Source organism: Cryptomeria japonica, chromosome 11 (assembly GCF_030272615.1).
Source record: "Cryptomeria japonica chromosome 11, Sugi_1.0, whole genome shotgun sequence".
Classification (NCBI taxonomy): domain Eukaryota; kingdom Viridiplantae; phylum Streptophyta; class Pinopsida; order Cupressales; family Cupressaceae; genus Cryptomeria; species Cryptomeria japonica.
In genome coordinates, this window is record NC_081415.1 from 248,406,518 (window position 1) to 248,430,772 (window position 24,255).

The following is a 24,255-nucleotide window of genomic DNA, read 5'->3' on the forward strand; positions in this document are numbered from 1 at the left end:
TTGGCTCATTTATTATACGAGCAACATAGATACAATTAGCAATTAAATAAATAGCATTGGATTGCATTGGGGCAGCAAGGGGACGTCCCAACTAAGTCCTTGTATTCTGAAGGTGTCCCCATTTAAAAAGGTGTCCCATCCAAGTCCCTGTATTCTGAAGGTGTCCCTCAAACATTTCAAGGAGTCTCTTGGGAGTCCCTCAAACATCTCAATGATGTCCTAGAGATGTCTCAAAGATGATAGCATTGGATTGCATTAGGGCAGCAAGGGGACATCCCATCCAAGTCCCTGTATTCTGAAGGTGTCCCCATTTTTTAAAAAAAATGGGGACACCTTACACCTTGCTGCTGTTGTTGGCTTATTTATTATACAAAGGTGTCCCCATTTTTAAAAAAAATGGGGACACCTTACACCTTGCTACAGTTGTTGGCTCATTTATTATACGAGCAACATAGATACAATTAGCAATTAAATAAATAGCATTGGATTGCATTGGGGCAGCAAGGGGACATCCCATCCAAGTCCCTATATTCTGAAGGTGTCCCCATTTAAAAAGGTGTCCCATCGAAGTCCCTGTATTCTAAAGGTGTCCCCATTTAAAATAGTTGACACTAAATAGCTGCAGTTGAAGGTGTACAAGGTTTGTGTAACTAAATGGAATCTAGTTGACAATAAGTTAACAATCATTGTTAACTTATTATCTGAAGGTGTCCCCACTTATTATTGCATTGGCCTTAGTTGTTGGCTCATTTATTATATGAAGGTGTCCCCATTTATTATCTGAAGGTGTCCCCATTTTAAAAAAAAAAATGGGGACACCTTACACCTTGTTGCAGCTGTTGGCTCATTTATTATACGAGCAACATAGATACAATTAGCAATTAAATAAATAGCATTGGATTGCATTGGGGCAGCAAGGGAACGTCCCATCCAAGTCGTTGTATTCTGAAGGTGTCCCCATTTAAAAAGGTGTCCCATCCAAGTCCCTATATTCTGAAGGTGTCCCCATTTAAAATAGTTGACACTAAATAGTTGCAGCTGAAGGTGTCCCCATTTAAAAAGGTGTCCCATCCAAGTCCCTATATTCTGAAGGTGTCCCCATTTAAAATAGTTGACACTAAATAGCTATTTATTTGAATGCTATCTATGTTGCTCGTATAAAAATAGATACAATAAGTTGACAATAAGTTAACAATCATTGTATCTATGTTGCTCATATAATAAATGAGCCAACAGCTGCAGCAAGGTGTAAGGTGTCCCCATTTATTTTTTTAAATGGGGACACCTTCAGAATGTAGGGACTTGGATGGGACGTCCCACCCAAGTCCCATCCAAGTCCCTATATTCTGAAGGTGTCCCCATTTAAAAAGGTGTCCCATCCAAGTCCCTGTATTCTGAAGGTGTCCCCATTTAGCAAGGGGACGTCCCATCCAAGTCCCTATATTCTGAAGGTGTCCCCATTTAAAAAGGTGTCCCATCCAAGTCCCTGTATTCTGAAGGTGTCCCCATTTAAAATAGTTGACACTAAATAGCTATTTATTTGAATGCTATCTATGTTGCTCATATAAAAAATAGATACAATAAGTTGACAATAAGTTAACAATCATTGTATCTCTGTTGCTCGTATAATAAATGAGCTAATAGCTGTAGCAAGGTGTAAGGTGTCCCCATTTTTTTTTTAAATGAGCACACCTTCAGAATACAGGGACTTGGATGGGACGTCCCCTTGCTGCCCCAATGCAATCTAATGCTATCATCTTTGAGACATCTCTAGGACATCCTTGAGATGTTTGAGGGACTCCCAAGAGCCTCCTTGAGATGTTTGAGGGACACCTTTAGAATACAGGGACTTGGATGGGAATATTTTCAAATTGCAGTGTTGAAAAGAATGAATTGTAGCAATATTTTAAACCAATTAGTGAAACTTACTACTTAAATGCATAATCTCCAATTGTTAGGGAACAAGATTCCATTTAGGTACACAAAACTTGTACACCTTCAGCTACAGCAAGGTGTAAGGTGTCCCCATTTTTTTTTTTAAATGGGGACACCTTCAGAATACAGGGACTTGGATGGGACGTCCCCTTGCTGCCCCAAGGGGATCCAGTGCTATTTACAATGATTGTTAACTTATTGTCAACAAGGTAAATTAACTTATTGTCAACTAGATTCCATTTAGGTACACAAAACTTGTACACCTTCAGCTGCAGCAAGGTGTAAGGTGTCCCCATTATTTTTTTTAAATGGGGACACCTTCAGAATACAGGGACTTGGATGGGACGTCCCCTTGCTGCCCCAATGCAATCCAATGCTATCATCTTTGAGACATCTCTAGGACATGTCTCAACATGTCCTTCAAGCATGCATCAGAATAAATGATTGTTATTTATTTAATTGCTAATTGTATCTATGTTGCTCGTATAATAAATGAGCCAATAGCTGCAGCAAGGTGTAAGGTGTCCCCATTTTTTTTTTAAATGGGGACACCTTCAGAATATAGGGACTCGGATGGGACATCCCCTTGCTGCTCCAAGGGGATCCAATGCTATTTACAATGATTGTTAACTTTTTTTTTTAAATGGGGACACCTTCAGAATACAGGGACTTGGATGGGACATCCCCTTGCTGCCCCAATGCAATCCAATGCTATCATCTTTGAGACATCTCTAGGACATCCTTGAGATGTTTGAGGGACTCCCATCTCTAGGACATCATCAATGACTTGGATGGGACACCTTTTTAAATGGGGACACCTTCAGAATACAAGGACTTGGATGGGACATCCCCTTGCTGCCCCAAGGGGATCCAATGCTATTTACAATGATTGTTAACTTATTGTCAACAATTATTGTTAACTTATTGTCAACTAGATTCCATTTAGGTACACAAAACTCTAGGACATCATGCTATCATCTTTGAGACATCTCTATGACATCATCAATGACTTGGATGGGACACCTTTTTAAATGGGGACACCTTCAGAATACAGGGACTTGGATGGGACGTCCTCTTGCTACCCCAAGGGGATCCAATGCTATTTACAATGATTGTTAACTTATTGTCAACAATGATTGTTAACTTATTGTCAACTAGATTCCATTTAGGTACACAAAACTTGTACACCTTCAGCTGCAACTATTTAGTGTCAACTATTTTAAATGGGCACACCTTCAGAATACAGGGACTTGGATGGGACGTCCCCTTGCTGCCCCAATGCAATCCAATGCTATTTAGTGTCAACTATTTTAAATGGGGACACCTTCAGAATACAGGGACTTGGATGGGACACCTTTTTAAATGGGGACAAAAATAGATTTCATTTAGTGTCAACTATTTTAAATGGGGACACCTTCAGAATACAAGGACTTGGATGGGACGTCCCCTTGCTGCCCCAAGGGGATCCAATGCTATTTACAATGATTGTTAACTTATTGTCAACAAGGTAAATTAACTTATTGTCAACCAGATTCCATTTAGGTACACAAAACTTGTACACCTTCAGCCGCAGCAAGGTGTAAGGTGTCCCCATTATTTTTTTTAAATGGGGACACCTTCAGAATATAGGGACTTGGATGGGACATCCCCTTGCTGCCCCAATGCAATCCAATGCTATCATCTTTCAGACATCTCTAGGACATGTCTCAACATGTCCTTCAAGCATGCATCAGAATAAATGATTGTTATTTATTTAATTGCTAATTGTATCTATGTTGCTCATATAATAAATGAGCCAACAGCTGCAGCAAGGCGTAAGGTGTCCCCATTTTTTTTTTAAATGGGGACACCTTCAGAATACAAGGACTTGGATGGGACATCCCCTTGCTGCCCCAAGGGGATCCAATTCTATTTACAATGATTGTTAACTCTCTTTTTTTAAAATGGGGACACCTTCAGAATACAGGGACTTGGATGGGACGTCCCCTTGCTGCCCCAATGCAATCCAATGCTATCATCTTTGAGACATATCTAGGACATCCTTGAGATGTTTGAGGGACTCCCATCTCTAGGACATCATCAATGACTTGGATGGGACACCTTTTTAAATGGGGACACCTTCATAATACAGGGACTTGGATGGGACATCCCCTTGCTGCCCCAAGGGGATCCAATGCTATTTACAATGATTGTTAACTTATTGTCAACAATGATTGTTAACTTATTGTCAACTAGATTCCATTTAGGTACACAAAACTCTAGGACATCATGCTATCATCTTTGAGACATCATCTTTGAGACATCTCTATGACATCATCAATGACTTAGATGGGACACCTTTTTAAATGGGGACACCTTGAGAATACAGGGACTTGGATGGGACGTCCCCTTGCTGCCCCAAGGGGATCCAATGCTATTTACAATGATTGTTAACTTATTGTCAACTAGATTCCATTTAGGTACACAAAACTTGTACACCTTCAGCTACAACTATTTAGTGTCAACTATTTTAAATGGGAACACCTTCAGAATATAGGGACTTGGATGGGATGTCCCCTTGCTGCCCCAATGCAATCCAATGCTATTTAGTGTCAACTATTTTAAATGGGGACACCTTCAGAATACAAGGACTTGGATGGGACACCTTTTTAAATGGGGACAAAACTAGATTCCATTTAGTGTCAACTATTTTAAATGGGGACACCTTCAGAATACAGGGACTTGGATGGGACATCCCCTTGCTGCACCAAGGGGATCCAATGCTATTTACAATGATTGTTAACTTATTGTCAACAAGGTAAATTAACTTATTGTCAACTAGATTCCATTTAGGTACACAAAACTTATACACCTTCAGCTGCAGCAAGGTGTAAGGTGTCCCCATTATTTTTTTTAAATGGGGACACCTTCAGAATATAGGGACTTGGATGGGGCATCCCCTTGCTGCCCCAATGCAATCCAATGCTATCATCTTTGAGACATCTCTAGGAAATGTCTCAACATGTCCTTCAAGCATGCATCAAAATAAATGATTGTTATTTATTTAATTGCTAATTGTATCTATGTTTCTCATATAATAAATTAGCCAACAGCTGCAGCAAGGTGTAAGGTGTCCCCATTTTTTTTTTTAAATGGGGACACCTTCAGAATATAGGGACTTGGATGGGACGTCCCCTTGCTGCCCCAAGGGGATCCAATGTTATTTACAATGATTGTTAACTTCTTTTTTTAAAATGGGGACACCTTCAGAATACAAGGACTTGGATGGGACGTCCCCTTGCTACCCCAATGCAATCCAATGCTATCATCTTTGAGACATCTCTAGGACATCCTTGAGATGTTTGAGGGACTCCAGAGAGCCTCCTTGAGATGTTTGAGGGACACCTTCAGAATATAGGGACTTGAATGGGAATATTTTCAGTTTGTAGTGTTGAAAAGAATGAATTGTAGCAATATTTTAAACCAATTAGTGAAACTTACTACTTAAATGCACAATCTCCAATTGTTAGGGAACTAGATTCCATTTAGGTACACAAAACTTGTACACCTTCAGCTGTAGCAAGGTGTAAGTTGTCCCCATTTTTTTTTTAAATGGGGACACCTTCAGAATACAGGGACTTGGATGGGACATCCCCTTGCTAGCCCAATGCAATCCAATGCTATTTACAATGATTATTAACTTATTGTCAACAAGGTAGGGTAGTGACAATTGTATAATCAAGTGGGAAGCAGAAGTATATGCATAATATTATATAGACTTTGTGGAACCAAAAGTTGAATGGTTCATATCAGAAAGTTAAAAATCAGTTTGTAGTGTTGAAAAGAATGAATTGTAGCAATATTTTAAACCAATTAGTGAAACTTACTACTTAAATGCACAATCTCCAATTGTTAGGGAACTAGATTCCATTTAGGTACACAAAACTTGTACACCTTCAGCTACAGCAAGGTGTAAGGTGTCCCCATTTTTTTTTTAAATGACACCTTCAAAATACAGGGACTTGGATGGGACGTCCCCTTGCTGCCCCAATGCAATCCAATCCTATCATCTTTGAGACATCTCTAGGACATGTCTCAACATGTTCTTCAAGCATGAATCAGAATAAATGATTGTTATTTATTTAATTGCTAATTGTATCTATGTTGCTCGTATAATAAATGAGCCAATAGCTGCAGCAAGGTGTAAGGTGTCCCCATTTTTTTTTAAAATGGGGACACCTTCAGAATACAGGGACTTGGATGGGATGTCCCCTTGATCCCCATAAATGGTTAACTTGGCCAATGATTGTTATTTATTTAATTGCTAATTGTATCTATGTTGCTCATATAATAAATGAGCGAACAGCTACAACAAGGTGTAAGGTGTCCCCTTTTTTTTTTTAAATGGGGACACCTTTAGAATACAGGGACTTGGATGGGACATCCCCTTGCTGTCCCAATACAATCCAATGCTATCATCTTTGAGACATCTCTAGGACATCCTTGAGATGTTTGAGGGACTCCCAAGAGCCTCCTGACCATCCCAACAACCCATAAGTGATTTTAAAAAAATAAAAACTTTTTTTCAAACTCCATGCCCAAGGTCAAACTCTCACAGCCTATGGGCCCCACCCAAACCACACCAACTTTATTAAACTGCCTCCTATTTTTGTTTCAACTCACAAAAACAAAGAGCAAGAAGCTGACAACTATGAATGTGAGAGTGAGAGTTGCAGGTGCCAGGTGAAAAAGTGAGAGTGCAGAGCAAGAGGGTTGAGGAGAAGTAAGAAGATAAGTGATGCCAAGTTGCCAATTTGTAATGGTCTACCCCTATTTTGAAACCAATTTCTTTTGTACCTTTTCAACTATGTGTCTTGACAAACAGTTTACTTGAATGCTCTGCTGCTAATTTTTAGTTTGTCTTTCTTGATTTTGTGAATGCCAATGTTTGTTTGTTGATACTTTTGAGATGGCATTTTGGCAAACAGCATGCATGCACTGAAAGGGTTTCAATTTGGAATTGATAGTGCAGATATCACTTTATAATAATCAATATTTGCATTCATTGAAATGATTTTGATCAACTAAAGAGCAATATTCATGACTTACAAGTAATAAAAAAACTTACAAGGATGAGGCATATTCATTACTTACAAGTAATAAAAAAACTTACAAGGATGAGGCATATTCATAACTTTTGCAGTCTCGCCTTGGATATCAACACTAGAAGAAACTCATATTGTTCGTGTATAGACAAGACAATATGGGAGTTCATTATAGCTAGCAACTTGTGGTGTTGTTGTTCGTGTTGGCTCTATTGGACCCTGCAATTAAGATTCAATATACATTATTCAATAAGATTAATTGTGTAACATAATGAAATATTGAAAAATGTGTTATCTTGTTGAGCTTCACTTGGTTTTGAGAATAGTTTAGCATTTTCTACTTAACAGGGCCAACCACATGAAGGTGGAAGCTCATTTGGCCCCTCCCCCCCCAACATCACTCTAAATTCCCCGTTAACATCTTATAACATTCATTCATTCTTTCTTTCTACCATTAATAAAATATAGCATTCATTCATTACTATCACATAATGTTCATTAACACATAACATTGATTAACATTAATTAACATGCAACATTCATCAATATTAGTTAACACATATCATCCATAACCATTAATTAGCACATAATTACATTCACTAACACATAAAAATTAGTCATTATCAAATAAGTTAGATTACAATCATTTCTTTCTTTGTTTTTCTTTGAAGCTATGAAAAGACTAAGTGGAACATCGATTTCTTCATCATTTCCCCCCTCTGCAGATATTTTGCCAACTACTCATGATCTCGATGTATGCATAGTCCTATACTGAGGATGAGGACACTAAAGCGAAGGGGGGTCCTCTGCAATAACAAAGAAATGGGTTAAATTCAAAAAAAAAAAATATTATTGTTACAATTATTTCATTAATTTAGAGAACATAATTGTTGTGCTCTTTACCTGATGAGGCCACATCATTTTGTGTAGCCTCAACCTCAACATGTTGAACACCCTCTAGATCATCTGGAGTTGAAATACTAAAGGTTACATTAATGTTGAACACCAATTGCAATTATATTTGTTTAAAGCAATAACAGTGGTCCTCTTTACCTGAGTGGGGAACATCACGTTCTTGATGTTGTGTACCCAGATCATGCTCCACTTGCTCACCACTGACTACATGCTCTAAAATATTAACAAAAAAGGTTACATTAATTACTACTCTAATTACAAATTAAGATGTTTAATTGTATTAATAAATAAATAAATAAATTTGAATAGAAAATGAATACCTCCACTACTGGGATGCACATCCGGACCTTCATGTGCAGGTGGTGTTTCACGATTAGTAGGCTGCATTCCACTGACATGCACATTGTTATCATTGCTTGCTTATTTAAAACAAATATAGTCCCTTTATGTTGGAACTCAACATCAATTAGATTATTGGTAAAGTATTCAATTTGAAACAACTTCCATTTAGCATATTTACCTGTGTGATGGATGCACTCGAATGTTGTGTATGCCCACTCAATTCTCATAGCTGATCAGCCATGGCTGAATAGCCTTGCTGGTAGGCAATTCTCTTGTCATCTTCTGTGGTTGCTCTATTAAATTCAGAGCCCTGCATTTTTTCTTGGTACCGTGAATTTTGCTTGCATTGTTTGATAAAAAAAAAATGTTTGCAATTTATTAATATTTTGATGCAATATTTCATTTACATGAGATACTTACAATTCATGCAACAAGTTTCATGTAACCACCAGAGTCGAGTTTGTGTTGCCTATGCTTTTCTTGCCTTTCCTTGGTTTCCTTTGAAGTGTCACTCAGTCTATAAAAAGTTTGAAATATGTTAGATTATATAAATATAAAGAGTAATTAATTAGTACTTAATTACATTATTAATAGTATCTTTGTACCTTCTTCTGGTGTCTAGTGGTGTATTTCCTTTTTTCCTTTCAATTCTCTCCTTGGCATCCAAAATCAAGTCCTTCCACTCCCTCTCTGGAATCATGGGGGGACGCTCGTACTTTAGGTTCCTCTCCAAATGGATCCTATATTGGTCCCTCACATACTTTATATATGTGCCAGCTTTTTCAAGGAGCTTAGTTTTGTCAAAGCTGTCATTTCCAAACCACTCAACCATTTGGTTTGTCAATTCATCTTTTAACCTTTTTTCTTGGTCATTCCACCTTTCAAAGCAAAAACAAACCTGTTAGATTCAGAAATGAATTGAAGCTACATTTATTACACTTCAAGAAATGGATCAAAGGAAAACTATTCTAGCAATGATATGAAATCAAAATAGTGGATTAGGGTTAGTTCACATATGATGTACCACCTTTTACGTATGGTGGCCCAAATATCTGCAATGCAATGTCACTAAGATGTTTATAGAAAATATCATTGCCTACAAAAAATTCATGGGATGATTATTCCAAAATGAGTGATCATAAAGTAAATTACAATTAGAGTATATATAATAATAATTTTAAAGTACCTGGAACCTTTTGTATCTTTAAGGGAATCATTTCTTCATCGCTCACCACCAATGTGGCCTGCAACGTTCCCGTACTAGCAATACGAGAAGATCCAAGAAATGATAGTATGTTATTAGCACTATTTTCCTCTGGCACATCCTCATGTGCATCTCCTCCTACAAAAGATGAATCTATTATGAAATGGCATTAGAATTCAAGAAAGAATGCTTGAAGGGAAATAAACACATGATAGAAGATAGAGCAAAAGAGGGATCTACCAACAGTGGGCGGGCCAATATGACGTGCACTAGAGGATGTCTGCATGCTACATGTTGCCGACATTGCAGTCGGCAATACAGGTGAGGGTAACCTATGATGAGGTGACGGCGGCATTTGCACAGTAACATTGACAGCACCTAAAGAATAATACATTAAATATATCAAACATTTAATATATGAAAAGTGCAAGAATTGTAAACAAGGATGAACCTTTATTTTGAAAATTGGCAATATCAACTATGATGTGTTTTGGATACTCAGAGTGATAAGCCAAGCAAGTGATAATACAAGAAAATCGTCATCACCTGAAGATCCTGCAACACCCTGATCGTGGCAACGACTTTCATGAGGGCGGATAAATTGTTGTAAAAACAATACGTACATATTTTAGTTAATGACATAAAAGAGAATAAAATATAAACCATTATTGAACTTTTGTTATAATTAAAGCTTTCATTACCACTTAATTGCAAGTTTTTTGATGTCTGAAGCAATAATTCCACCCGCTCTTGTATCTCATCATTAATAGGATGCACGGCTGCCAAAGCAACAATCTCTTTTCTAATTTTTCTAAGAGGAATTTTAAAGAATTTCATAAGGTGTGTGGGATCTTCAGGTTCATCATCGCTTAACCCTAATGATTCCACATCCCTAGAAAGGTGCTCAGGTACTGCAACTCCCTTTCTCTTTCCCCGAACATTCGTCTATGTCAAGAATATCATTAACAATTACAAAATTAGTATAAATCACTAAAAAAAAGAACATAATAATGTAACATTTTGCTTCTATCTAATTTATGCAATTACAATGAGGTTTACCTACTCGGTAGAAGTGTCACAAGCTACATCCATGTCTATGATATGTGATGGATCCATGTCGGCCTATGACAAAGAAAAAATATAAAAAATGTTAGCGAAATTAAACTAGTAGACTTAGCAAAAAAAATTCATAATAAAATGGTATATTGGATTCATTAATTGGAGGTTGGTTAATATAAATGGTATATAGTACATACCACCCCCATGATATTAAATTTGTTTGTATCTATACGATTCAAACTATAATCGATTAGAAGCTCTTCGCCTGCACTTATTGATTTTATCGCACATACAAATACACGATTTCCCTCGCACGCCTCAAATATGCAATTGGGTTGTTTTTTAGTTGAGCTAGGTCGCGTACTATTTATAAAACCTGCAATATTCCCTGTTGCTTTTGGCCAACCATCAATGTATACAGCCACTCATTTACTTTGAACATTATCTTTATGTTGTATATAATTTGCTGACAGTGCATACCTACACATACTTTTTTTATATTTAACAATCTGCATCCAATTATTGTAATTGTCACAAGGTCCAACAAACTCCATCAATTTAGCAACTCTATTGTAACAGACCTTTATGTCATCTATGGAAAATAAGCCTAAACCATGTAACGATGAAGGTGCTATGCGATATATCCTATCGTTAACACAAAAATCAATGTTTATTGGAGGAAGTTCCTTCGGAACCCATTGTTTCTGTAGATATCTGTACCTCAGTGGCACCTCAATGTTGCCTTTGGTCTCATCATCATAAGAACATGACCCCCCTTGAGAAAGGAAAAATTTCATGCATTTATTTAATTTTCTTCTAATCTTTTGACCTCTTATTGATCTCCCTATTGTAGACCTACTACATGTGTCACTTTCATTTTCTATTCCTACATTTTCCTCACTCGACGAAGACAGATCTAAAAAATACCTATTTGGGGGTACCTGCACTCCATGAAATGAGAGAGTTAATTGGTAATGAGAGAGAAATTTTGCAAATGAGGGTAATGTTGATGAAGAAGTCAGCCCTAAAGTTGATTTTGGGATGAAAATTGGAATAAGTCCAACCGGGGCTTCAAGTGTTGATAACTGTATTAGATTTGATGCTAATGTCGAGGTTTGAAAAACTAAGGAAGTTTGTTTTCCAAGTAATTCTAAAAAAATAAACTGTTTCTATAGGGTGTATTGACTAGTTATACCTGTCCATCCATGAGACTATGCAGGATCCTCATAAAAGGGGTTCAGGGTCCTGCACAATGTAATTCAATTATCTTATGTTAGCTAAAAATTACATAGTACACAACATGAACAACATGAACTTTGTAGACAAAAAGAGTATTAAATAATAAAAAGATGTTGTCACCAAAATCATTGTAAATTTTTTAATTCCTTACCTTTACTTTATGTAGACTATGAAGGATCCTCAACTAAATGGTTGATGATGTTTGTAGTCAACGACATGTTCCCACCAAGGGTGACAACATCACACAGGGACTATACCTGAAATCAACACCATCAATTGAGCATCATAAGCATTACTACATTTGTAAGTTGATAAACAATAAATACATGCATATCATAAGCATCAGAAGCACCACATGATGTGTCATCATATATGTAATTGAGCATCACAATTAGCATCACATATCATGTGTCATCATAAATATGTAATCTATCACATATGTATCATAAATCACCATCCATCACATAGGTAATAAACAATCCAATTTCCATAAATAAACACAGTTTAAAAAATATCACATAAATAGTCACTCTCCCTATCTCCATCTCCATATTAAAAGGTGCATCATGAATTAATTATGTAATGGCATTATAATTCAAAACCTAATGAATTAATTATGTAAAAAAAATTCTATCAAGAAGTCAATATTAAATAGATAATATACTAATCGCATACCTCATACATTTCATTCTTCATCATCATGAACATCAAGGTCATCATCAGCATCATCATCATCATCATCAACAACAACAACAACAACAACAACAACAACAACATCTTCATCATCATCATCACCATCATCATCGTCACCATCACCATCACCATCACCATCACCATCATCTTCTTCTTCTTCTTCTTCTTCTTCTTCTTCTTCTTCTTCTTCTTCTTCTTCTTCTTCATCATCTTGTTCTTCTTCATCATCATTGAGAAACTATCGATCATGATCATCATCCACTTCATCTTCTACTTCTTCAGTATCTTCTTCTTCCATTACATTATACTTTATCGGCCTTCCTCTTGGATCATGTCTAACAACAAATGACCAACCCGGTTTATGTGGAACCTCTGAGTAAAATACTTTCTCACATTGGCTTGGAAGAACATAGGGCTCATCCCCAGTTGGTTCAAATGACCTTGTATTTAGCATTATAAAACCATTATCATGTTCAATAACAGTTCTATCAGGATCATTTTTATTCAATCGTAGCCTGTACCATTTGATGACAAACAAAACTAATTTGAAGGAATTAAATTCACACTCAAGTATATCATCCAAAATGCCATAGTATCGATTTTGAGACTGTTGAGGATGTATGTCATTTCTCGATGAAATATTTGTCACCTCAAAGACTGCACTAATGCCAGAATCACAAGTTTTCTTCATGTCATCCAACTTTTTTATGTGAAATTTATGACCATTGTAGCACATAGCGTTGTGGTGTTTGACCTACAATATGTCAAATATGTAAAATTTATTGCATTGTGAGTTGATAAACATATGGGTGATTAATAAATTTATACGTACCTGTTTATCTCTTAAATCATATGCTAAATCAATTTCCCTTTGCGTAACATTGGAATCTCCATTACGATGTGCTTCTTTAACCAATGAAGCCACACCTTCCCATGTTAACGTGCATCGAGAATGTTGACAACGTTCAATCCATACCGTCATCTAGTCAAGATTGTTTGCAATATACAAATATAGTGCATCCCACTCTCGACCAACTGTACAAAAAATAAATAGACGTCTTACAATCAATTATTTTGAAGATTAAGAATTAATTAACTACAATAACATCTTATAATTACCTCTCACTTTCCTCAATCTACCTCTCCCCATTAAGTACTCCCCTTCAAGTTCGTTAATGGTGTTGGGATCCCAAATGCAATCCAAGTGGATCTTTGCTGCAAACTTAGGAAGATATTCAGAAATGTAAACCATAGTCAGGTATACCCTATATCCCTCCACCATAGAACCCTCAGGATGTGCTCTTTGTCAAACTGTAATGCCCCGCCAGGAACCCTAAAGGATAGCAACACAATAAGGCAACTAAAAGGCGCAATAAAATTTTTTTTTTAAAGATTAAGGGAAATAATCATAACCTTGCTCAATAATTAACATAAGCGGAAGACTAACATTACATCCTAAAGGGTTACCAACGAAGATTACTTCAAAATAAAAACCACATCACAATATTAATTCAATCTTCCATTTAAATTAAGGAAAGCCAATAACGATTAAATAATTCATAAATTGATCTTCAAAAGATAGGCTTACAGAATTACAACATACATACTTCCAAAGATTCATTTATACAAATAGGAAAGATAACTGAAACAATATACATCCCATGACTTAAATTACAATATTCCATAAAATTACATGGCTTCCATAGAACAATAAATTACAATTTTTACAAGTTGTTGATACAATGACCATACGGCCTCAAAGTACAAAATCAAGAATATAAGTGCTACAAGAAGCACGAACCAAGATGCACCGGCGAAGCCAATCCTCGCGTGAAGGTAGGAACAAGGCATCCGATGGGAAGTGGCACTACCACCCGACCATGTGATCCCAAAATGGAACCACCCCACCGTGCTAGGAGATAGCAGACGACCCTCAAGCAAGCAAGAAAAGAACAACAGTACACATGACTCCGCAGTACACAAGTGACTCGACTCACAAAACACTAGCGACCCTAGAGAGAGAGTGTCATCACATGGCTTAACATGGTTACCCTAGGAAGGTCTCCATAGGTCCCGGCCCCCATCATGGGTTATCCTGGTATCCTGCATTTCCCAGTTTGGGAAAGGCAGCGCTTGCTGCCTGTGGGTTCGTGGGGGCCCACGGGGGTTTAAAAAAATTACTTTTTTTTAATGTTTTTTTTTTGTTAGTTTTAAAAAAAACGAAAATGATAAAAAGTTAAGTTAGTGGTAAGTAATATGGTTAGTGTTATGGTATATTTAATACTATATGATAAGATATTGTTATTTTATTAAAAAATAATAATATGTTATCATGTAATATTAAATAACAATAATATGTTAAAGGTTTTTAATAAATTCTATGCGCGTTATTCGTTTTAGTATTAAGCAATAATATATTGTTATTTTAACAATAATAACAATATGTTATTATTTAATATTAAATAATAATAATGTGTTAAATATAGTTTACGATGATGTTAAGATTAATGAGTAATTCTTTTGATTTAGTAATGGGGATTAATTGATTGGTATCGTGAAAATAAATCAAATGATTTAGAGGTTAGTGGTAATGTTGGGATTAAGGAAAGTCGGACTAAATTTAATATTGGTGTTTGTTATTCAAGTATTATAAAATAGTTGTATGAGGATTGTATTCGTCAAATAGATGTTATTTTGGAATTATTGTATAATAGCTTGTATACATTGGTTCAATTTGATTTAAATGTTGACTGCTCAAAGAAAGATTGTTTGTAGTGTTTTTATCATTGCAGTCTAGTCATTTTAATGTCGTCGCATTATGTTTAAAATGGTCATTATGTTGTCGATGTTTGCCCTTGGTCAGGTGTCATTGTTCAAACCTTGAGGAAGTGGGCTTTTATGTGATATGTCCCTTATGGTTAACTCTGGGTTTGTGATTGTGAGTCCTACACCTGTGTTACGTCTGGATAATTTATGGTTGTAGTCCACCATAGAGTTCTCATAGATAGCCTTATCCAGTTAGTGACCCAGTAGAGAGAGTGGCTTTCGGGCGGGGGCCGCACCCAAAGTGGATGGCAGGATAACCCCTCGAAAGTCAGTTATTAAGTGATAACCTAATAATTGTTTAGGGGGTGGGTAGTTATTAATTTAATTAAGATAATACACCCCGTACGCGGTTGAGTGCTTGTATAGGCTCAAGGTGTTTGGGAAGGCCTGGAATGGCAAACCTACCACCTTGTCTTCACGAAAGGATGGTAGGGTCCGCATGATGCTTAGATGGAGCCGGGGGTTCGGGAGAGGTTACCAGGATAACCCATGATGGGGGCCGGGACCTATGGAGACCTTCCTAGGGTAACCATGTTAAGCCATGTGATGACACTCTCTCTCTAGGGTCGCTAGTGTTTTGTGAGTCGAGTCACTTGTGTACTGCGGAGTCATGTGTACTGTTGTTCTTTTCTTGCTTGCTTGAGGGTCATCTGCTATCTCCTAGCACGGTGGGGTGGTTCCATTTTGGGATCACATGGTCGGGTGGTAGTGCCACTTCCCATCGGATGCCTTGTTCCTACCTTCACGCGAGGATTGGCTTCGCCGGTGCATCTTGGTTCGTGCTTCTTGTAGCACTTATATTCTTGATTTTGTACTTTGAGGCCGTATGGTCATTGTATCAACAACTTGTAAAAATTGTAATTTATTGTTCTATGGAAGCCATGTAATTTTATGGAATATTGTAATTTAAGTCATGGGATGTATATTGTTTCAGTTATCTTTCCTATTTGTATAAATGAATCTTTGGAAGTATGTATGTTGTAATTCTGTAAGCCTATCTTTTGAAGATCAATTTATGAATTATTTAATCGTTATTGGCTTTCCTTAATTTAAATGGAAGATTGGATTAATATTGTGATGTGGTTTTTATTTTGAAGTAATCTTCGTTGGTAACCCTTTAGGATGTAATGTTAGTCTTCCACTTATGTTAATTATTGAGCAAGGTTATGATTATTTCCCTTAATCTTTAAAAAAAAAAAATTATTGCGCCTTTTAGTTGCCTTATTGTGTTGCTATCCTTTAGGGTTCCTAGCGGGGCATTACACAAACCAAAGCCTTCAAAAATTTCAAGTGCCTCTCAACCATCCACATTGACCTAGTGTGTATAGGTCCACACAATTCAATCTCCTCAACTTGGTGTATGAGGTAGTGTTCTTGTGCATTGAAAAAAGTTGGAGGTAGACACTTTTGTATTTCACACATTAAATGAGGAATTTTTCTCTTCCAATGTTTTATATCGTCTTTATGGATTTCTTTACATGACAACCACCTACAAGGTATTCAAGACACAAAAAAAAATATTACATAACAAGTAAAACAAATCACAAATATAATATCTATACAACAAACTGAACAAATATCACTACTTACCTCATGCATTTTCCAAAATCATATATGACTTGCTTGACATTATTGTCGAAGTCGTCTAGGAGAGATAGAGGTAGAATGTACTGCAACAATTATAAAATTATCTTTTCATTTTTTTGTAACATAATACAATGAAAAGTACACGTACGTGCAATACTTAAATACATACTAAAAACACAAGAACATGAATTACCTTAATCAAGGTATGCCAATCATGCATTTTCATCCCTGGCCCAAATTCACTCTTCTTTGATATGAGATTGTTTATGTTCACAGCAAATCTTGTGGGAAATTGAATTTTTCGTATGACTTCTTTTATAACATTGCTTTGTTGGTCCGTTAATAACCAAGGAAGCTCACTTATATTAATTTAGTCTCCATGGCTATTTGATTGAATGACGTTTATCATTGCATGATTGGAATCTTGAATGTCACTACATATTTTGACAATTTTTTCTTTGTCACACCTTCCATCCAATATTTTCCATATTGTCTCTGTTATATTCTTTCCAATATGCATACTATCAAACAAATGAACAATTTGTAACTGCTCATAGTAGGGAAACCTACTAAATTATCAGGGATAACTTTTTAGTCCCTTAGGAAGGTGGTTATTTATGCCTTCATGACCTTCATGATCATCAATCACATCATCAGTAAACAAAACAAAATAGAAAATATGTTTTATGATAAACCAATAGATGCAATGGCATTACCTTGACAATTAATTCTATTATATTCCAACTTCCATAGGTGAGGTGTCATTCTTCATGGCTTTGATGTATTCTGTTCTTTCCCATTGAAAAGATGTTTTTCAGTATTTCGATACTTATGATTTTTGTGAAGAAAGTGCCTATACTCATCAAACACCTGCTTTCCTAAACTTTTTGAATGATGAGATTTCATCTTTGGACCACAAACAAGACATGCAAATTTTCCCTTTGTTTGAAGACCTACAAGATAATGTATAATTGGATTAAATATGATAATTTTTTGAATTATAATGTTCATGCACAACTTAAACACTATAACATACCACAAAAATGTGTTAGCCCCGGGGCATCATGTATTGTCCATAGAAGCATCACATGGAATTGAAATTGTCTTTGTCCTATTGGTCTAGAGATGTCATACATAGTGACACCATTCCATAACTCCAGCAACTCGTCAATAAGAGGCTCGATATATACATTCATATCTTTAACTTGGTACTTACCTAATCGAATGAACAAAAACATTACATAATTATTATGACCATTTTACTGCAATATTTATAATTAAATTTAGATGACTATATTTAAATGATAAAATACCTGGAACAATCATTGCCAACATTATGTGCTCCCTCTTTATTGACATCCATGGAGGAATGTTATTGTTGATAACAAAAACATGCCACACTGAGTAAATAGATCTCATCTCTCCAAATGGATTGACATCGTCCACTGCCAATGAAAGCCTGAGATTATGAGGTTCTTCTTTAAAGTGTGGCCACTTTTCCTCTATGTCAATAAATGTTGAACCATCCACAGGCATTTGAATAATGTCATCTCAACTTCTATTGTGTGCATGGTAATCCATAAATTGTGCCAAGCTAGTGCACTTGAATAATCATTGCATAAATGGAATAATGGGAATATAGTGAAGAGCCTTGCAAGGAACCCTTTTTGTTATTTGATCTATTTGATATCTACTGATATGACATTCAGGGCATTCAGTTTGAAATTCATGTTGTTTGTGATATATAATATGATCATTGGGACAAGCATCTATTACTTGATACTCCATTCCAATATCTTTCATAATGGCAGATAATTCTCGGTATGTGCGAGGTAGAATATTTGTTGGTGGTAACAAAAACTCACCTATCAATCTACAGCAAAAAAATATAATTTGTTAATATAAAGAATATTAATGGTATAGCATGATTCACAGTTTATTATGACATATATGACATACCTTAACATACGCGACATTGTTATGTTGGATAAACCATTCATAACCTTCAAGTTCACCAACAACAATATAGCAGAGAGAAGAGTTGCCTACAAGCCTTCGTAAAGGGCCTCAGATGCCTTCTCAAGTAGAGGGACATCATGAAAAACAACAAGGTCATCTTCATCATCATGATCAGATGCATGAGTACTAAATGAGTCATGGATCAATGTATTTGTACCATCATCTTCAATTGTGTTTTCTGGCTCATGATCGTCATCTTCCATGGGATCATTATCTTCAGCTTTGATATTCACACCTCAATGTTCGTCCACTTCGAAAACCATATTCTCAGGGTTGTGTTGATCCATACCATGTGCTCTGGGGTGCTCAACCTATATAAAATTGATAAACATAAATAAACCATGATCATGATCTCATCATCACGTGATTTATTATGTATATAAATTGTTAAAATGATATAATGAAAAACTTACCAATAGATGATAATCATGTCCACCTTCAATGTGACCATGCAGCCTACAATGTTTCTTTGTTGTTTTGATTAGAAGTCTTCTAGTCTTTAACCCCTTACAAAGTTTGTACAGACAATAACATTTTCCATCACCTTTTCTTTTCAAGTTAGACCACAATCTAGTAATTGTCTCCTTATTTTGTTGTTCATTGATATTGTCTGACATGGTCTTTCTTCATAGGCAAGAAAATTGGGCTATAAAACTAGTTATATAGAAGTTGAAATGTTAGTTATGAAATCACGTTTCAGTATAATATACCGAATCAAATTACTTGAAAATAGAAATTATCATCATTGAACCAAAACCATCTAACTCTTCTTTTTCATCTCAAAACATATCTAATGGCTTTGTGGTATGCAATCCTTGTATAAGATATTAAGTTGGCTGATGTCTAATTACCTTCATGATCATCTTGCATAATTACTATGGATGATTGCTCCTTGAAGCCCTTTTAGACCTATATTTCTATTCAACCCATGACAGTCAAATAGACTATTATTTAACTAATATGGGCAACAATATTTTGATCTTTATATGTGTTCTCATGATTGCAGAATTTGTGATAGTGTCATGATATTGTGAGCATTGTCTTTTGACCATTCATAGAGATATCTTATGGAAAAGTTCACAGTGATGTGTGTTTCTTATTGAGGCTGCAAACTTTATTTTGAACTTGGGTATGACTGAGACTCTTTATCACAGAGCTATCTCCATCTTTCATGGAACCATGACATGACTTCTATGACATTTAAAAGGCTATTGTCTACTAGATGCATATGTTGCCATTGTCCCTTCAATACTATCATAGGCTTCTTTGACTATCCTTGAAGTATACTAAGGCTACTTTGATGATTTTTTACAATGTTGGTCATGACTATTAAATCTTATGAAGACCCTATTCTGATCACACATCTTTGTCACAACATTCCTTTTGGTTTCTCTTACTATCAAAGGCTTAGAATCACTATTTACCTAGCTTATGTTAAGTGCCTTGATGCTTGTATCCTTCTTCAACTTGAGCTTGTAGTGTTCTCTCTCAAGGAATTCTCTTCAAACTATTGAAACAACTATGGGTTGCTTACTCTATCTGTTATCACTCTGACTGAAAATTTTAGTCTTTATTTGTGATTCTTTGTCTCACTGTCATTATAGTTTGATGCACTATGATACTTTCTTTGGCATCTTTGACAATAACTGCTACCATAATTTTATCCCTTTTAATAGTCAAAAGATTGTTTCTTGAGATATCCTTCAATTCTTCTTCAGTCTCTCAAGAAGCTCATTGACATTGTCATGAATAAGGTCTTCAGTGACCATTCCATGGCTATATTTAGCATTGATCCTCTATGCATAACTTGTGATGGGTCACTACTCTTAAGGCACATGAATATGTCACTACTCTTAAGGCACACAAATATTTTTTCATCTCTGCACTTGTTGAAAATGTGGCATTGTTCATGTGCTATGATTGTAGTTCTAGGGTAGGTTGTATTGATCATTGTTTGGAAGCCTCCACTTCATGTTATTGGCTACCCTTATGTCCCTTTTCATTGTGACTTTCACTGATATACTACCCTTTCTTATACATTTAATTGTCTTTATGATCTTGTGATTGTAAAGAAGCTTTGGGACTGAAAATGTTCATTGCATTATGAGTCCTATGGTTGTAGCTACTCATGATGTCTTATTATGATGACTTCTATATGTCATGATCTCTATGTTTGGATGACATCTATGTGTTTGGAACTTTATTATTGTTGAATGTGGCATCAACAATATGTATATTAATGATGAGATCTTTGTAGACCTAAGGACTGTATGTCTTAGTGTCTTTATGTGTTAAAATAACAATATTCTTGACATTTATTATTCAATGCCCTACATAGACTGATTTGGCTTAGAAAATGAAGGTTTTATTTAGCTTTGTCCCTTTGTGCTACTACATAGATTGCATCTTTGTGTTCTCTTCAATGTGATTTAGGACAATCTTTTTTACATCCTTTCTTCTCATTCTTCGTGATTGTTGTCAACTATCCATAAGCACTATTCTATCTTTATATCACTAAAATGGTGAGATTGTATAGAAAAGTCTATTTTCCTTTATCTCTACCCTTGGTTGATGCAAAACTCTTCTCTAATGCTTCTTTTCTCCATATAACTAAGCCCTTTTATTTATACCTTCTTATTTTGTGGCCTCTTATTGATTCATTTCAGCTATTGATTTACTCCCTTATTAGACAGGGCTGTCTTAAGATTGGTCTCTAATTTTGGACCTATAATTTCTCTTTTGATAATACTATGAACACCTTATTATAATAACACTATAACAATCATATGAGTGAATATACGTGCCTTGTTTTACCCTTCATGTTGTCCACTATCTTAGATCTTGATGTTGCAATTGTATGATACTTTATTTTCCATGTGTTGAGATTGTATGGAGACTATATTTATTGATAATGATTGCCAAGTTAACTACTGCTACAACTGTGAAAAGAATGTTGTTCTCTATTTTGGAAGGTTGGAATCATGTTTTGCCTTGTATGCTTTCTTTTGGCTATTGTGGACAGAGCTATTTACTATTTACTATCCTTGGGCATCATTGCTATGTGCTTTGACCCTTATTGATATGAGTTTCAATGGTTGTCACATATTAGTCCTCCATCACTATTATTTTCCCCTTGAAATTCTCAAGAAATGTCAATGAATGTTATTTCTCTTAGGCCTTCTATATGACTACCCTATCCTCTTTGCATCATTTTATTAGGCCTTCAATGAATTTTCTTTCTCTTAGGCCTTCTAAAGTGCAATTCCTTTTCTTTTTCCTTCTGATTTTTTCACTGTCACTTTCATCCTCCAAGTCAAATGCCCTCGCCCTTTTCTTTCTTCTTGTTTTTTCATACTCATTGTCACGCTTCGAATTATTTTTCTTTCTTGGTGACTCCTTACTACTCTCACTGTCAGTTTCACTCTTAGAATCTAAGTCTGATGTATCAGAATCTGACGAACTTGATGAACTAGAAGAATCATCATTAGAGGTAGATTCATCTAACTCGGGAATAGACTTTTGCTGATGCATTATAAGCCTTGGCATATTCTTCAAATACTCACATAAACTCTCAGTGATACCACCAAGACCAATAGAAGTAAAGAAATTGAAAGCAAACCGTGAATTTTTTGGATTGTCCTTTGGAAAAATTGAATCAAAAGACTCCTGCATTGTTGGATCGTTCAACCTTTCATTAAGCAACAATATACCAAGCTGCTCTGCTAGCTCCTGGAAGAGAATCTTTATAAAAATATGGGAAGAGGAAGTAGTATCTTTCTTTGTCAAACGTATATACGCAAGACAATGCCATGGAAGAGAATCTTTGCCAATTAAGTGGGCAAAGCACTTTGCAACATTACGTAGTTTATTTGTTTCCAGTCTGTGTATCATAGAATACTATTGTACAAAACACTTATCAAAAAATTCCTGATAAATTTTATTGATCATACAAAATCTTTGCCCAAGAAGACCATAATAACGAAGGTATGTTCTCTCTTGACTGCAACATTCTAACAACATGATGCATAATTCTATCTCTTGACCAGGTTGAATCTTGATCTTTAGTAGCTTATGACCAGCTTCCTCAAAATCAACACTTGACATGATTGTCAAATAAATTGTACATCTTAAATTGACCAAGTTTGTCTCTATCTCATCCTGTATTCTCAGTGCTTCCTCACCTTCCTGTTCATCATCATCTGAATCATCACCTGAATCATTCTCCCCTTCTACTTCATCTAAAGAAGAATCTCCAAGGATATCTTTCTTTAGTTTTTCATAGGTTGCCTCATGCTCTAAGAAATCAAGATCTGGCTTGAAAATATCCAAACCAGCTTCTTGATCAAGTTCATCTTCTAGGAAAACTTCATGTGTTAACTGATTTTCTTTCTCTACAAGGTCCAATTATGGATGCACAGCTAGATGACCCTCGAACTTAGCTTTGCGAATTGCAAAAAGGCCTTCAATTAAAAACTATACTCATTTGTCGATTTCCCCCTCATGGAGAATACCTCTAAATATTTCAAAAATCCCATAGAGACCTTTGGGTGAAAGGTCTTGCAACAAAGAACCACATTCTTTCACAAACCCAATAACAACCTCTACACTGCCATCTGTGGGGTTCTCTAATAAAAGGGTGAGAAGTTCCAAGGTAGTGATCTCATGTGCAACTTGTTGATTCACTAAATGAGCTATAAATTTGGCTGCTGCTATCAACATGTGTTTGTCATTGAGCTTGTATGCCCTCTTAAGCTACAAAATAATTCTTTGCAAAAGCAGATTGCCAACTTCAGGAAATTTTGTATTTACCACAGCAACCAACGCAGCAAAAACATCTGTAAATCCAGGGGATGCCATTTGGGATTTCATACAAGACCTACAAAATAGACCCCTCCCATGGATGAGATTCTTTTCAAACAACTCTGGAATGATGTTCTTGATTTTAGATACATTTACCTTGTTTACTAACCCATTGATACTCTTCCGAAGGGCATCCCATGTCATGCGCTGGTATTCCACACTACTCTTGTTTTCCACATATTTCATCATTTGAGCTAGCTTAAATGGGGGAATGTAAACACCCCCACTTCTTCCAACACCCTTCTCAGCTCCTCTTACAGCACCTTCGCCATTCCTATTCTGAGATGGAGCAGACACAACACCAAAAGTTTTCACTTCTACAGCCTCTTTGTCCCTCTTGTTTCCAGAAGCCCCTTTACCACTTAATTCATGCTTATTTATGTACATAAACCCATCAGTAAGCATGAGTTTTTGCATATAAGCTCGCCCAAATATTTTACAGTTATTTTTCATCAAGATTCCCTCAGGAGCTAGCAGATCCTACTTCCATAC

At 35.9% G+C, this 24,255-nt stretch overlaps 1 pseudogene; it reads right to left on the minus strand.

Annotated features, from left to right (window-relative positions):
• Positions 1-22,110: 22,110 nt before the first annotated feature.
• Positions 22,111-23,994, minus strand: LOC131860165 (uncharacterized; annotated as a pseudogene).
• Between the last annotated feature and the right edge of the window lie 261 nt (positions 23,995-24,255).